This window comes from Giraffa tippelskirchi, chromosome X (genome assembly GCF_054371585.1).
Source record: "Giraffa tippelskirchi isolate mGirTip1 chromosome X, T2T-mGirTip1v1.2.pri, whole genome shotgun sequence".
NCBI lineage: Eukaryota > Metazoa > Chordata > Mammalia > Artiodactyla > Giraffidae > Giraffa > Giraffa tippelskirchi.
The window spans coordinates 21988706-22003823 of NC_137289.1; the positions used below are offsets into that span (position 1 = coordinate 21988706).

Below are 15118 nucleotides of genomic sequence, written 5' to 3' on the forward strand. Positions count from 1 at the left end.
TTATTCTCCAGCCAGTAACACAGAATCCATCTGAAATCTAAATCTAACCGTGTTACTTCTCTGCTTGAAACCATTTAATGGCTAATCTTATCCTTCAGGATAACATGTAAATTCTTTAGCATGGGGCTCCACGCTTCTTTGGGAGAGTATATTCTGTGCTTTGTACTATGTTACAGACATTGGGGATGAATTCATAAATGAAATATATACAGTCTCTGGTTTCATGAAGCTTCCTTATTAAAGCCATAACATATGTGGAGGTTACAGTATAGTGCCACAGAAGGCCATGCATGATCTTGTTCCTGCTCCAGCCTCTCATTTTGGCATTCCCTTTTCTGACCTATCTTACCATCTCTTCACTACCCCTTCACACTTTGTAGTGCAGCCAGGCAGAGCTACTTCTGGTTTGCACATGCTTCTCTTTAAAGCTTTGACTCCTCTGAACAGGGTATTCTTTCTGCGTGGAATACCTGCCATAACTTCTTCACCCAGTAAAATCCTGTTCATCCTTCAAAGCTCATTTCAGATGTCGTATCTTACAGGAAACCCTCCCTGGTACCTTTATCCTCTAAGCCTGTGTTAGGTGTCACTATAATCCCATAGAAATCTTGTGTTTATCTCCTTCACAGCTTTTTACATACTGTATTATAATCGTTTCCTTCTTTGTCTCTCCCTCTTTGGTGAAAATCCATTTCACAAAAACCTGGAGTAAAGTATACGGCCACATTAAGTTGCTCACGTTTGCCATCTCTCCTTTTCTTCATTGCCAGCTAGTGTTGACAGACCACATTTCTCTCTTCTCACAACCCCAATTTGATACATTTTTGGGGCAAGTGGTTCCACACTACAATAAGGAAAACATAAGCATGGAGAATGTCATTGAGCCTAGTTCTAGCTTGAGCAGCAAAATATTCTAGAATACCTGGTTGAGAACACTGTCAAAAGCACCCAATAAAGTATCATCAGAGATCTTATTAATTTAGAGCCTTAGGGCTGATGCTGAAGGGAAATTTTTTTGGAAAATCTCTGATAGTTTGGATCTCTTTTCATGCACAAGCTATTTTGTATACCTAACTCAGGTTATCACTTGAACTTGAACCGTAGTTTGGAAAAGTGATCCCTTTGAGCAAAAACCTAGTAGATTTCTGAGGAAAGAACCCTAAACATGTTCTTTTGTTAAAGGAATCATATTAGATTTATTTAGAATAAAATAGTAAGCTATTTTGATTATGTCTATACATGTATGGGCTTCCCAGGTGGCACTAGTGGTAAAGAACCCGCCCGCCAACACAGGAGATGTGGGTTTGATACCTGGCTTGGGAAGATCCCCTGGAGAAGGGCATGGTCACCCACTCCAGTATTCTTGCCTGGAGAATCCCATGGACAGAGAGGAGCCTAGCAGGCTACCGTCCATAGGGTCGCAAAGAGTCGGACACAACTAAAATGACTTAGCATGAATGCATACATGTATAACCCAAGGAAAGTCTCTATGTGGCAGGATTTCTGTCATTCACAGGGTGTAACTAGAGGCACAACCCCATACCAAAGGTTATTTGTAGGGCAGTCTCTGTGGGCAGCCATCCAGTTTGGCAGATATCATTTCAGGGACAGCTGCCTGTGATACAATTAGAAGGGCCTGGACTGCTATGATTTTGCTTTTGGAGAAGCTTCTTAAGTGATGGGATTTGAGGGGCTTCCTCCAATTCATACTTTTTCAGGTAGTTGTATATGAGGCATGACTGGAACAATATGAGTATAACATATTCACATATGGCATATAGAATGATACAATGTTTATCTGTACATACAATATGGCAGACTCTACCATCTGAGCCACCAGGGAAGCCCTATTATAATATGACAACAACCATTAAACACATGATTTGAGAAGCCATCTTTGTGTGGTACGGTTTTATCTGCCAGTCAAATATAATCTGATTTCAGGGACAGTCTCTGCTATTGGTGCGAACCAGGTCTGGCTGTCTCATTGGTGGACTAGAGGAGGGGAGGGTCCTTCATACCATGTGACCTGAAGCACGAAAACCACGATGGCTTATTTAGCTATATTTGAGGGATCACTTATCTATAATGTATGAATGTATGTGTAATGTGTATATGACTTCATTGTAAAGAAGGCAGGAGTAGCTTGTGACACTATGAAACTAGTCCTAGAGGGGATAGTAGAACCTGGCAGAAGGACTACATGAATACTGAGATAATAACAAAGATACTAATAATATAAAATGCAATGGAAACAAAACTAGCTATCATTTATTAAACACTTACTGTGTACCAGGAAATAGTCAAACCACCTACCTTGTACACATTTTCTTTCAGTATTTCATTTAAAAAATCACAATAACTCTGGAAAATAGATATGATTCTCATTTTATGGAGTAAGAAACTAGGGCTCAGAGAATCTAACTATGCCAAATCATACAGGTATTAAGTGGCAGACCTGGGTTTAGAATGCAGGACTGTCTGACTCCAAAGCCCATGCTTTTTCCATTACACTGCTTGAGAGATTTAAGAATGTACTATAAGCTTCAGATGCATTTAGTCCTAAGCTTTTTTCTCTTGGCTTCAGAGGAAGGATCGCTCATCAGCTGCAGAAGGATCTTTAGGAAGAAATGCACCAACTCAAATAAACTAGATGCTCATTCAATCACCAAGTTTTCTCAAATCTATCCTCAACCAAATGTCTCTGTTGTTGTTCAGTGGCTCAGTCATGTCCGACTCTTTGCCATGCTCCTCTGTCCATGGGATTCGCCAGGCAAGAGTATTACAGTGGGTTGCCATTTCCTCCTCCAGGAGATCTTCCCGATCCAGGGATCGAACCCGGGTCTCCTGCATTTGTAGGTGGATTCTTTACCACTGAGCCACCTGGGAAGCCCCAAATGTCTCTGTAGTTCTCGCTAATCCATATGCTCCTCTCTGTGCCCACTTCTGTGTAGGTCTTCTCGTCTATATTATTGAAATGACTTCTTAAATGCCGTCTTCGCCTCCAATATCTCTTCTCAATCTGCCCTCTGCAGATATTTCCTAGTAATGTTTTTAAAACACAAATTTAATCAGGTCATTCTCATGCTCAAAACCCTTCAATGGATCTCCATTGACAAAGGAATGGGAGAACATCAGCTCTTAGGTCCTTGATTAACTTTTCAACCTCATATAGTATTCTTTCAGCCATAACAAACTCCTGCAGTTTTTCAAGCACAGCATACTCTCTTGAGACATTGGGATTTATCCCTATTGTAATTACACCAGAATTAATTAAATTCTTTTCCTACATGTGGGCCTTATTCAGGCCATCTTTTGCTATGTGTAGACTGCTAAATATTGCTAGGACAAGAGCTCATAACTATGTGGATTTATCCTTCTACAGATTTATGGCTTTTAAGCTCCCTTTGACCCTCCATGTCATGATAATGCAATGTTTTCTTAGACCGCTCTCTGCTCCATTTCCCACAACAGCTTACTGGAACCTCACTCAGTACTTGACCTCCCTAATATCCAAAATATAGAAGTCATCAAGTTAGAATTCTTACACTTCTTGTCCCTTCCTTCTACCAACAGGTATATGTTTGACTCGTCACTGACTCCTTCCCTCCTGCTTTGGTGAAAAAGAATCCCCATTATGCCTAAGATAAATTCCTCTACCTGTGCTCTGGATTCCATTTCCTTTTATTTGCTCTCGAAAATAACTTTGTTTTGTATTAACACCTCACTCCCCTTTTCGACTGACTCTTCCCCCTTATCTTGTAAACATGTTCAAGTCCCCAACCCCCCCACCCTGCCACAGTGCTGCTATTCCTTCTCTGGCTATCACTTTCTATTACAGTTCAACCTCTTAAAAAATGCAATAATCACTAGCTATCGTCTTCACTAGTCAGGAAAGGTCTGCATGAAAAACAGTTAGAGATTCAGGAACTAATATGTGTGGATGATGAGTTTATGTTGAAGGGAGAAATAAAAATCCATGTTAGGAGGGGTAGAGAAAGGAGTAAAGTAAAGTGGAAGAGCAGCAAAAAAAATGTTGGGATAAACTGAAGGAAAAAAGACAATGTGGAGTTGCTACATCAAACATCTACAGAGTGGGGAAAGAAGGATGATAGAGACACACAAAAATAAATACTACACATTCCTTGAAGATGGAGTTCAAGACCCAGATGTATAAAGGATAGAGAAGTGGGTAATAAAAATTTCAGATTAATCAAAGAGGAATAAGATCTGTTTACCCCTTTCTCTCCTTTCAATTTTAACTCTCTCCTGTATCTGAAACTATACTTTTTTTTAATCTATTATTTTTATTTTTATTTTATTTATTTTTATTTTTTTAAATAAATTTATTTATTTTAGTTGGGGGCCAATTACTTTACAATATTGTAGTGGTTTTTGCCATACATTGACATGAATCAGCCATGGGTTTACATGTGTTCCCCTTCCTGGACCCCCCCTCCCACCTCCCTCCCCATCCCATCCCTCTGGGTCATCCCATTGCCCCGGCCCTGAGCATTTGTCTCATGCATCAAACATGGAATGGTGTTCTGTTTCACATATGATAATATACATGTGAAACTATACTTTTTTCTGCCTGTAGGAAAGAAGCTCCCACCTGCTTTCCTGTCAGAGCTAACTACTGCATGTACATGGTTAGCTGATTTCACTTCCTCTTGATTTTTCAAGATCTTGCTTTAGTAATTATCCTCATGTTCCATGCTACCAGTTTTATGATATATATATATATATACACACACACACACACACGTATCTCCTGATTTGTACCAAACTCTGTTCCTTATGTTTACAATCATATAGAGGATTCTCCCATTCTAAGAACATTCATCCCTTAATCCTGATAAATTCATGAGCTATCTCGTTTCTTACCTTCTGTTTATCACCAAACTTTACTAAAGAGTAGTCTACAATTGCTACCTCTACTTTCACACCTCCTTCCCACCTAAACGGTGCAACTTCCTGTCTGCTGAAATAACTAATGCTTCTTAAAACACCTTCTCCTCTGTATCTCTGAACCATTTCAGCATTGTTAACCATCTCTTCCTTTAAATTTTTTCTTCCTTTGGCTTCAATAATGTTTCAGTCTCTGGATTCTTCTAACTACCATACAAAGCTTTTGCTCCTTAACCTCCAGTTTTCTCTTCCTATCCCTGTGGGTATTCTCCATGGAAACATCTTCTGATCTTTTTTCTGACTTTAGGCATGGTGATTTCACTCACCTCTATAATTTTAACTATCCTTTCTGTGTGGTAGAATTTCAACCTCTATCTGTATGTTTAACCTCTTAAATTTTCATATGCGTGTTTTTGATGAACAGCTTGATTTGGATGGCTTTCAAGCACTTTATGTTTACTTATATCCCATTTCCCATTGACCAAAGCCAGCAGATCCCCTTCTTTCTTTCCTTTGTTAACAGTGTTGCTCTCTTCTTACTCACTCAAATAAAACATTTTGGGTTTATCTTTGATTCATTCATTCACTCTTTCAGTAAAGATTTGAGAGTCTACTATGTTACTCCTTTTTAAACTTCCAATGGCTTACTTTTTCCTATAGAATAAGAGATAAACTTGAGTGAATAATATGATCTACAACATGCCCCCACCTTACCTCTTCTGATTTACAACACTTGAAGCCCATCCTTCAGCCAACAGGAACTAGCCATTCTGAAAATACACCCCATGACGTGCATTTACACGTGTGTGCGTTTTCCCCTGCCATTTGGAATATGATCATATCCATCCCATACCATTAAATGCTACCCATACTTCTTAACCCAGCTTGAATTCTTCTGTGTTAAAGAAATAACCTACATTTCTTCTTACCCAGAAATAATTTATCTGTTTTCTTTATATGTGTAACATACCATAGTTTCCTTATAGTACATGTCCATTATTCATATGTCATGACTTTTTTTTTATGTTCTTGTTATTGAAAAGGAGGAAGAGACTACAACAGAGAGGAGGATGTTTGGTAAAATATTATCATAAAAATGTTTGAAAGATAGGAGATCTGAATTGGAGGGCATGATCTAGGATGTCAATTAGGGAGGAGAACATCTTGGATTTGTAAATTAAGGATATGGTGCCCTTTATTCATTCTTCATAAAGTAGAGTGGTTTTGGAGTAGAGGGACATTTCAGTTACATCTCAGAAAAGGGAAAAGGGGCAGAGATAATTGGAAATTGACCAGTAAAACTGAATACTGAGAAAACTGTGTGAAAAATGTAGACTTGAAAGATTATTTGGAAGCATATGCTAACACTTTGCAATATGCTTACATAAAAGGGAAGTGATCCAGTAGGTTGACAGGATTTATATGCAAGAGAGAGTAGAGGTCTGACTTATAAAATGAAAGATAGCACTTTTTCTTATTATGCAATGGTAATAGCTGAAATTAATTTCTTAAAAGCTTGGAAATTTGGCAGAGGTAAATGGAGGATGAGCAAATTCATGTAAGTAAGAGAAGGCGTTGAAAACAATGAGGAATGGTCAAGGAGAGAGAAGCCCAGCTTTCATTTCAAGCTGTCAGAGAGGATTGGTACAGATGAAAAAATAATTTGAAGAAAGCTCTCAAGGAAAGAAATGAAGCCAAATGCTTTGAAGAGAAAAATAGATATTTTTGATTTCAGAACAAACTAATGGAGAGCACAGAAAAAAATAAAGAAATTAGAACATAGGTAGGGAAAATCAAAGAGCAAATGACAAATGTTTGCAATAGACAGAAAGCCTGGGTAATATAGGGAAGAAGCAAAAGCAAGCAAAGCTACTGACATTTTTTTCATGTGTATGAAGAGAAGATTGCCATGTGTTTGAGAGATTATAGACAGTTAGGTTAAGGTGACTTTAAGTCAGTTATGAGAGTCTTTTATGGATTTATAATGCAGGAAAGAATATAGGCTAATATGAAAAAATAAGCAGCAAATGAAAGAGTGACTCAGCAACAGACTTCACAGCTCAAGTGTGAGTGAGCATCATGAACAAGTTGTTGATGAGAAAATCGAATTCTGCTGCTTTATGGATGCAGCACAATGGAAAATCTACAAGCTTTAGAGTTAGAGATGGGTTTGAGTCCTACTTTTATTTTTGGCAAATCTTTCTAGCTTCCAGATCCTTGAATTTCTCATCTGTAAAGTGACTTCACGCTGTCATGAAACTCAAATTGAACGATCTTTGTGACCATATCTTGAACAAAATTTAGATATTATTATTCTAGGACTTTTTACATGGGCTGAGCAAATATTTATTTGTGAGTGTCTCCCTTTCCTCCCCTATCTTCATTGAGATATGACTGACATAACCTTGTGTAAGTTTAAGGTGCATGACATAGTGATCTTATACATGTGCATATTGCAAAGTGATGATATTTGTAGGTTTCTGTGGTTTTATGGGATAAGCAGGAAATAACCGATATGATAAAACAGGGAGGGTTAATGGTATTTGAGCAAAGAAGAAGAAACTGGGAATCACTGACATTAACTAAACACTATTTTTAGAAATCTTTTTATTAAGGCTCATGGTGGCACTATTCCTGATGTATGAGATGCAGTAGTATGTCTAAACAAGTGACAGGCGACCAGTGAACTTCAGAGATCACGTGAGAAGCCAGAGGATCTTTATTATCTTTGTGTAAATGCATTTTATTTGAACAAAATGCAATTTTATATGCCATGCACAGCTATTCTGGGTTACAGAAAGGGCTGTAATATATGAATAAAACACCCAACTAAGTAACTTTGGACCTGGCTCTCTTCATATTTCTCTGTGCTCACTGAATGGTAGGGAAGAAATGAACGATGCTCAGGATGAGATCACCCAGGCCGGAGGCCCCTTACTATATTTGTGCTAAAGATCCTGCTTTGGAGAAAATGCACGCTGAATGTGAATGAAATTGCATGTAAAAATGAAAGAGGAAGGTTTATTCTAATGACCCGAGTTTCTTCCAAATCTGTATTGCTACAGTCTTACTTTGAGTTTGTTACTGAAGCCTCCTAATGGGCCCTATGTCTTCAATCAATTTTACACATTTATTGTAAAAGTTGGGGCTTCCCTCATAGCTCAGTTGGTAAAGAATCTGCCTGCAATGCAGGAGACCCCGGTTAGGTCCCTGGGTCAGGAAGATCCACTGGAGAAGGGAAAGGCTACCCATTCCAGTGTTCTGGCCTGGAGAATTCCATGGACGGTATAGTCCACGGGGTGGCAAAGAGTGGGACACGACTGAATGACTTTCACTTTCATTGTAAAAGTGAGCTTTTAAAAACACGATTCTGAGCATGTTACTGATCAGCTCAAAAAGTTTCAGTAGTTACCCATCACCTATAGCAGGGCTCAACAATTTTTTTTTCTGCAAAGGGTCAGATTGTTGTTGTTTTGTTGTTGTTTAGTTGCTAAGTTGTGTCCGACTCTTTATGACCCCATGAACTATAGCCTCCCAGGCGTCTCTGTCCATGGGATTCTCTAGGCAAGAATACTGGAGTGGGTTGTCATTTCTTTCTCCAGGAGATCTTCTTGACCCAGGTATCAAACCCAGGTCTACTGCATTGGCAGGTGAATTCTTTACCACTGAGCCACCAGGGAAACCCTAAAAGGGTCAGATAGTAAGTGTTTTAGGCTTCACAGACAACACACAGACTTTGTCAAATTGTCTTCTTAGGTTTTTTTTTTTTAGCATCCATTAAAAATTTGAAAACCATACTTAGCTGTGGGCTACACAAACCAAGAGCTGGATTTGGCCCTTCAGACTGTAGTTTGTTGACCTATAGAATAAATAAAGTGCAAGCTTTATATATAGCATAGCAATCTTCCCATAATCTGGCCTTCTGCTTTCTTCTCAGGTTTTATATTTTGCCAAAACACTTCCCACACCCTCTGCTGTGGGAATTGAATTGGCAGTATCTGAAAGTTCAGCAAACTGGGTTTTATACCTCTGTTCTTGTTCACACTGCATCCACTAAAATTGTCATTCCTTATCCAACTGGCAAACTCTTCCTTTCTCAAGACTCTACTAAAGGTGTCATGTCTTCTAGTAAATGTTTTCTGACTGCCCAATTAGAACTGATCTCTGTAACTTTTATAAATATGGCTCACATTATCTGTAGCACTTCACTGTGTTTATTTACTCCCCAACTCCAATGTGAGCCTCTCAAAGGCAAGAGAACAACTTACTTGGATTTGTATCCTTAACATACAGTAGCCACTTTAAAAATCTTTATGGAATGAATGGCCCCAAGCTTTCTGTTAGGAAGTCATCCAACACCAGCAATAACGTAAAAAGAAATGAAGAGAGGATTAGCAGTCCTCTGAATTGTGCATGACCCATATATAGAAGCAAGTTACTACTTTTTTTTAGTCTCTAGAGAAGCTCCCTGAGTCCCATTCTTACTTCTTCTGAAGATTTCCTCATACACCCATCAGGGCATGACAGTGGTTACACAGATCCTCATGGCAGATTTTTTTTTTTTTTTGATCACTAATGCCATCTAATAGTGCCTGTCCAAAGTGGGACTCAGAACCTATCTTTCAATAAACATACTTAAAAAAAATTCTAAGGCCTTTAGTATTATTAGTGATAGAATGATGACCTAAATAGGTGTTGGTGAGCTGCCCTTGGAATGTTGCTATCCTGTCTCAGTGGGGAAAACGTGCTCTGAGTTCCAAGCTGATGACTTATGAGTTAACTTTTGGACATAACTCATTCCTAAGTTTGAGGCTGTCTCTACTTAAAATATATCAAGCATAGGTCAGAGGAACTGGAATAGGAGTCAACCAGATTAAGAGTAAAGCCATAAAAGTGAGAGCCAAAGGGAAATATGATATTACTGTGTTTCTAAAATTGGAGAATGAGACTGATGAGGCTCCTCATTGTACACCCTGGAGAAAATGATGCATAAATGAAATTGATTTTAAAAAGCAAAGAATAGGAATATTTGGAAGCTTTTAGAAAATAGCAGTAGTATCTAACATTTATTGAATGCTTACCATGTGCCAGGAACTGCTCTAAGAACTTTAAATAGATGATCATATCAATTTAATCTTTCCAACAGACAATAAGAAGGGTACTATTATTATTTTTATTTTATGGGTGGAGAACTTGATGCACAGAACAGTTACTTGCCAAAGATGCCATAGCTAATAAATAGTGGAGCTTAAATATGAACCCAAGCTTGCTGACTCCATTACCAACAATCCAAATGGCTTCAATTATATATGGAACCATCAACAAAGTACAGTGTTGAATATAATTACATATATTATATCTTTATAATTTATTATATAGATATGTTTCATATATATTATAAAATACATATAAATTATAAAATACAGAATATATTATAAAAGTATAATATATGTAATTATAATATAGAAGATAAGATGGTTGGATGACATCACCAAATGGACATGAGTTTGAGCAAGCTCTGGGAATTGGTGATGAGCAGGGAAGCCTGGGGTGCTGCAGTCCATGGAGTCACAAAGAGTCAGACACGACTGAGCGACTGAACTGAACTGAATATAAAACACGTAATATATAAGCATATTATATGTGCATATATACAGGTATATATATAATTTCTCAGATAATATACCTTCAAAATAAACAACCTTCAGAAAGTGAAGAAAAAGGCTAATGATAGAAAGTATTGTGACCAGATACCCATCTACCCAAGAGAAGCCTCTAGGAATAAAAGAAATTTTAGAAGACATATCTACCTTCTGAATGTGCTGTGACAAAAGGTTTCTGGAGTCAATCAACTTAAGATGAGAAAAAGAATCAACAAGTTACCATAATACAAAGTATAAAGTAAATGTTGCTTGGCAACATTAGGAACTGCATATGGCATCTTATTAAATTGGGGAAAAAGAGAAAAACATTCACAGTCTTGGCCATGAAGGCTCTTGGGTAGAGCAGAAATGCTCATGAATGTGTATGAGAAGTGGGAGTAGAAATGACCAGAGGGTCACTAAAGCACATCACGGAAGAGAAGGCAGAGAAATAGGAGAAGGCAAAAGAATAACAATTTCAGTTTAGACATTTTTATAGGAAATTTATATGATGGAAATTTAATATTTTCAGAAATAAATGTTGGTTGAGAAAATATTTATTAATATGTATAACATGCAAACTATTTTAAAATAAGAAATTATAAGCATAAATTAGAATAATTTTTTAAAAAATACTTTCAAATGATAACAGGTTTTAAATACAAAAGCTGCTTATTGACATGAGATAGTATCACCTACATGTGGGGTGTGAGGGGTCATTTGTCCATCAGGTTCAAATTGGGTCAGACATCTCTAAAATGCGATATAAGGAGCAAATGCTATATTCTGGTTTCATGACCACTGTCCTATATATGAATTTTGTCTACCTTGTGTGGCAAATACAAAGATGTTTGTTTGCAAAAATCTTGTGCTTTATGCCCCAGAAAAAAAAAAAAACTTCTCCCTGATGGGCTACTATGGCTGTAGCCATCACCTTTGCATTCCTACTACCATTTTTGAACTATTTTGTGAACTATTTTGTGAACTATTTCAGGCATATTCATGGCCTTAACGCTTCACATGGCTTGACAAAATGTTAACTTTCATGGTATACTTGTTAATGAGTTCCTAGTGATGACCACAGAAAGAATGCTTACTCAGATTTTTGTTGTTGCTGTTTTTAAACACATAAACTGAAATTTTATGGACTGAGTTTTCACTGTTTTTCTTGCATGTTGGAGAGGCTTATAAAGAGAGCCATTAGGATTTTTCATTTCCTTTGGCTAACTTCCTAAGATCTCCTTTTACATCCTTATTTCTCAGAGTGTAAATGAGGGGATTTAACATGGAGGTGACTGCTCCATAAAATTTTGAGATGACTTCGTCCTCTTCTTGATATTCTTTGGACTGAGGTTTCAGGTACATGTAGATGGCTGTCCCATAAAATATGGTGACCACAGTTAGAGGGGATCCACAAGTGGAGAAAGCTTTGAGTCTGGCCTCCACAGAATGGATCTTCAGCACGGCAATCACAATGCGAGTAATGGATGAGGATGCAAGTGAATGGCAAGGGCAGTGTGAACACACTGATAACCAGACCCAGAATTAGACTGACAGGGGTGTCTGAACAGATAAGCTTCAGCAGGGCCAGGATCTCACAGGTAAAGTGGTTGATGATATAATGCCCACAACAATGAGCAGGGCTTGCAATGATTGGTGTGACTGCTACTAAGAAGGCACTAGTCCAGGTTCCCAAGGCCAACTGTGTGGAAACCTGATTGTTCATGATGATGGTGTAATGCAGGAGACTGGAGATTGCAGCAAACTTGTCATAAGCCATGATAGCAAGGAGGAGACACTCTGTCATCCCAAGAAAGAGGAATGTGGTCATCTGTGCCTAACAGCTGGCATAGGAAATGGTAGGGAAGTCCCTGAAGCATTGGGCCAACACATATGGCTCCCAGCTGGTGGAGTAACAGATATCAAGGAAGGATAAATTACTGAGAAAAAAAATACATGGGGGTATGAGGTTGAGAATCCCATCTCACTACAACAATAAGGTTTTCCCAAACACTGTGACCGGGTAGAAAAGCAGCAGTCCTAAGAAGAAGGCAATCTGGATTTGAGGCTGTTGGGAAAATCCAACAAGGATGAATTCAGTTACCTCAGAGGCATTGTCTTTCTTTAGACTGCCCATTTATTTAGTTGTCTCAAGTACTGGGAAAGAAGACAAAACATCATGTTACCTAAAGGAAGAAATAGGAAGAGTAGCATCTTATTGCTGCTACTGCTGCTGCTAAGTTGCTTCAGTCTTGTCCGACTCTGTGCGACCCCATAGACGGCAGCCCATCAGGCTCCCCCGTCCCTGGGATTCTCCAGGCAAGAGTACTGGAGTGGGGTGCCATTGCCTACTCCGAGCATCTTATTAGAATAAGCTTATTCAATAGCTTATTAGAAGCCATGTTCTGGATTAGTGTGTGTCATTCATTTTACTGGGTTAGACTCAGTGGTTCAAGTATCCAATGGTGGAAATAGAGGTTCTCTCTTTGTTTTTCTGTCTTGCAGAACCGTATATGATCAGGAAAGGCTTATTAAGTTGTTTGGACTGTTAGGTACCCCTTAGATCAAGTAAGACACATTTGATCAAGTAAGTGAGTTAAACATCAAGTGGGTTAAACAGAACTATTACTCTCATAAAGGGGCATAGCTAGAAGATTGACTCTATTCTTAACCAAAAAAAGGCAAATATGCTACATCTCCCTACCCAAAATGCTTGTTTATAGTCAGTTTTATTTAAGCTGGTTCATTAATTAGCAAGTAATAATTTTTAAGTTTAAGCTCAACGATCCAGTTGTGAATTCTTGGAATACTTCTTTGCTTTTCAACTTTTTTTTTTTGGTTTTTGTTCATATATAATATTAAAACCACCTATGCATGGTAAATTAGAAAGGGCATATGTAGCTAAATCTATCACTCAGTTCAATGGAAAAGCATCACCAGCCAAAATGACATGAAATAAACCAAGCAATGTGTGGATTTACCGAATCTCACTCTGTTTAGTTGTCCTAACAACTATTTTCAAATGACAGAAACTTACTATGTGTAGATCCTACCATCTCCATATAGTTCAGAACAGAAGCTTAAAGGGTGATGGGAAAATCTTATTAGATAAAATATTTCATGAAGATGACAGTTACCAGAAATTGTAAAGGGAGACAAGGGGAATCTTGGAATACATGTTTCCAGAAGTGTTTAGAAAAAAAAAAGAAAAAAGGCATAGCTTTCTCAGTTTTATATGATATCAGTAGGGAGTGAAAGAGATGACCCATTGAAGTCTCTTTTGGCTTTATGATTTCATTATTTAGACACAGAATCAAACCTCTCCTTACTGTATAGTTATGTTAGTGCTATACATAATTAGGTAATTCTTCATACTAAATAGGCAGAATGTTGAAATAAAGAGAGAAGGCAAGGGAGTCAGCTGGATCCACTAATAAGCTGCACCATCTTGAGAAATTCAGTTTCCTCACACATAAAATGGGAATATCATCTAGCCCCTGGCAGAACTGTTCCAAGAATTCAGTTCAGTTTAGTCGCTCAGTTGCATCCGACTCTTTGCGACCCCATGGACTGCAGCACACCAGGCTTCCCTGTCCATCACCAACTCCCGGAGCTTGCTCAGAGAATTAGACAAGATTATTTCTATAAAGAACCTAACACAGTGCTTAGCACAAGTATACCACCCAAGATACATTAGCTCCCTTCCCACTTTCATGGCCCATGTAAACCTTTCCTTCAGCTTGGATTTCATTCTTGTAAACATGTGCCAAAATGTCACGTCATTGTACCTTTCTTTGTAAGGTTATCATGTTACCAGAAAGAATACCATCTGAAGTTTTTGGTTTGAGTAACAACTAAAGAAAGTTTGACTATGTAAGTCATTAAAATTTGTTCTTAATGGTAGGCGGGAAAAGACATATAAAGAGATGAAAATTACTCACTGACTTAGGGCTGGAGGACAGCAACAGAGAAGTGTACCTCATTCATAACAGAAGCATTTTGCAGTTGGCGACACCCCCACAAATGACTAATCTCCAAGAAGAAATTTGATTCTTTCAACTGCAAGGAAAAGAAGTTTAATACAAGCAGCTGTGGTAATAAATCTTCCTATCAGTTGTGGTTATAAGGTTGGAAAATCTTGAGTTAACTGTGCTGGTGAATCATGCCCATTTATTTCTACTTGTTAAATATCGTTTTCTTTTATTTACACAGATTTGGCTTGTAATAAGGGTACCATGAAAGGTTGGTGTCTAAAAGACAATAGAAAAATTCATTTTCTAGTATAATGATAATAATAATAATAATATAGATGTCAATTCATGACATGCAGTTTTTCTTTGCCTGTACAAATATTAGAATGCTATTTCTTCTAGAAGTGTCCAAAATTCTGTTACTTTGTTCCCAGCAACACAAAAATAAATTGAGAAAATGTCCTTTCTGAATACATTGAGATATTTTTAAAGCATTTGTGTTTGCCAAAAATGTATAGTCTACTTACGGACCAAAAATATTTAGGTAGTATTAAAAGAAGCCACAATTCAAATGCAAGAAGGAACTTCAGAAAT

The 15118-nt window shown here is 37.9% G+C and overlaps 1 pseudogene; it reads right to left on the reverse strand.

The window, feature by feature from the left end:
- Nucleotides 1-11753: 11753 nt before the first annotated feature.
- LOC145535580 (olfactory receptor 13H1-like) lies at nt 11754-12668 on the reverse strand (annotated as a pseudogene).
- Nucleotides 12669-15118: the final 2450 nt, after the last annotated feature.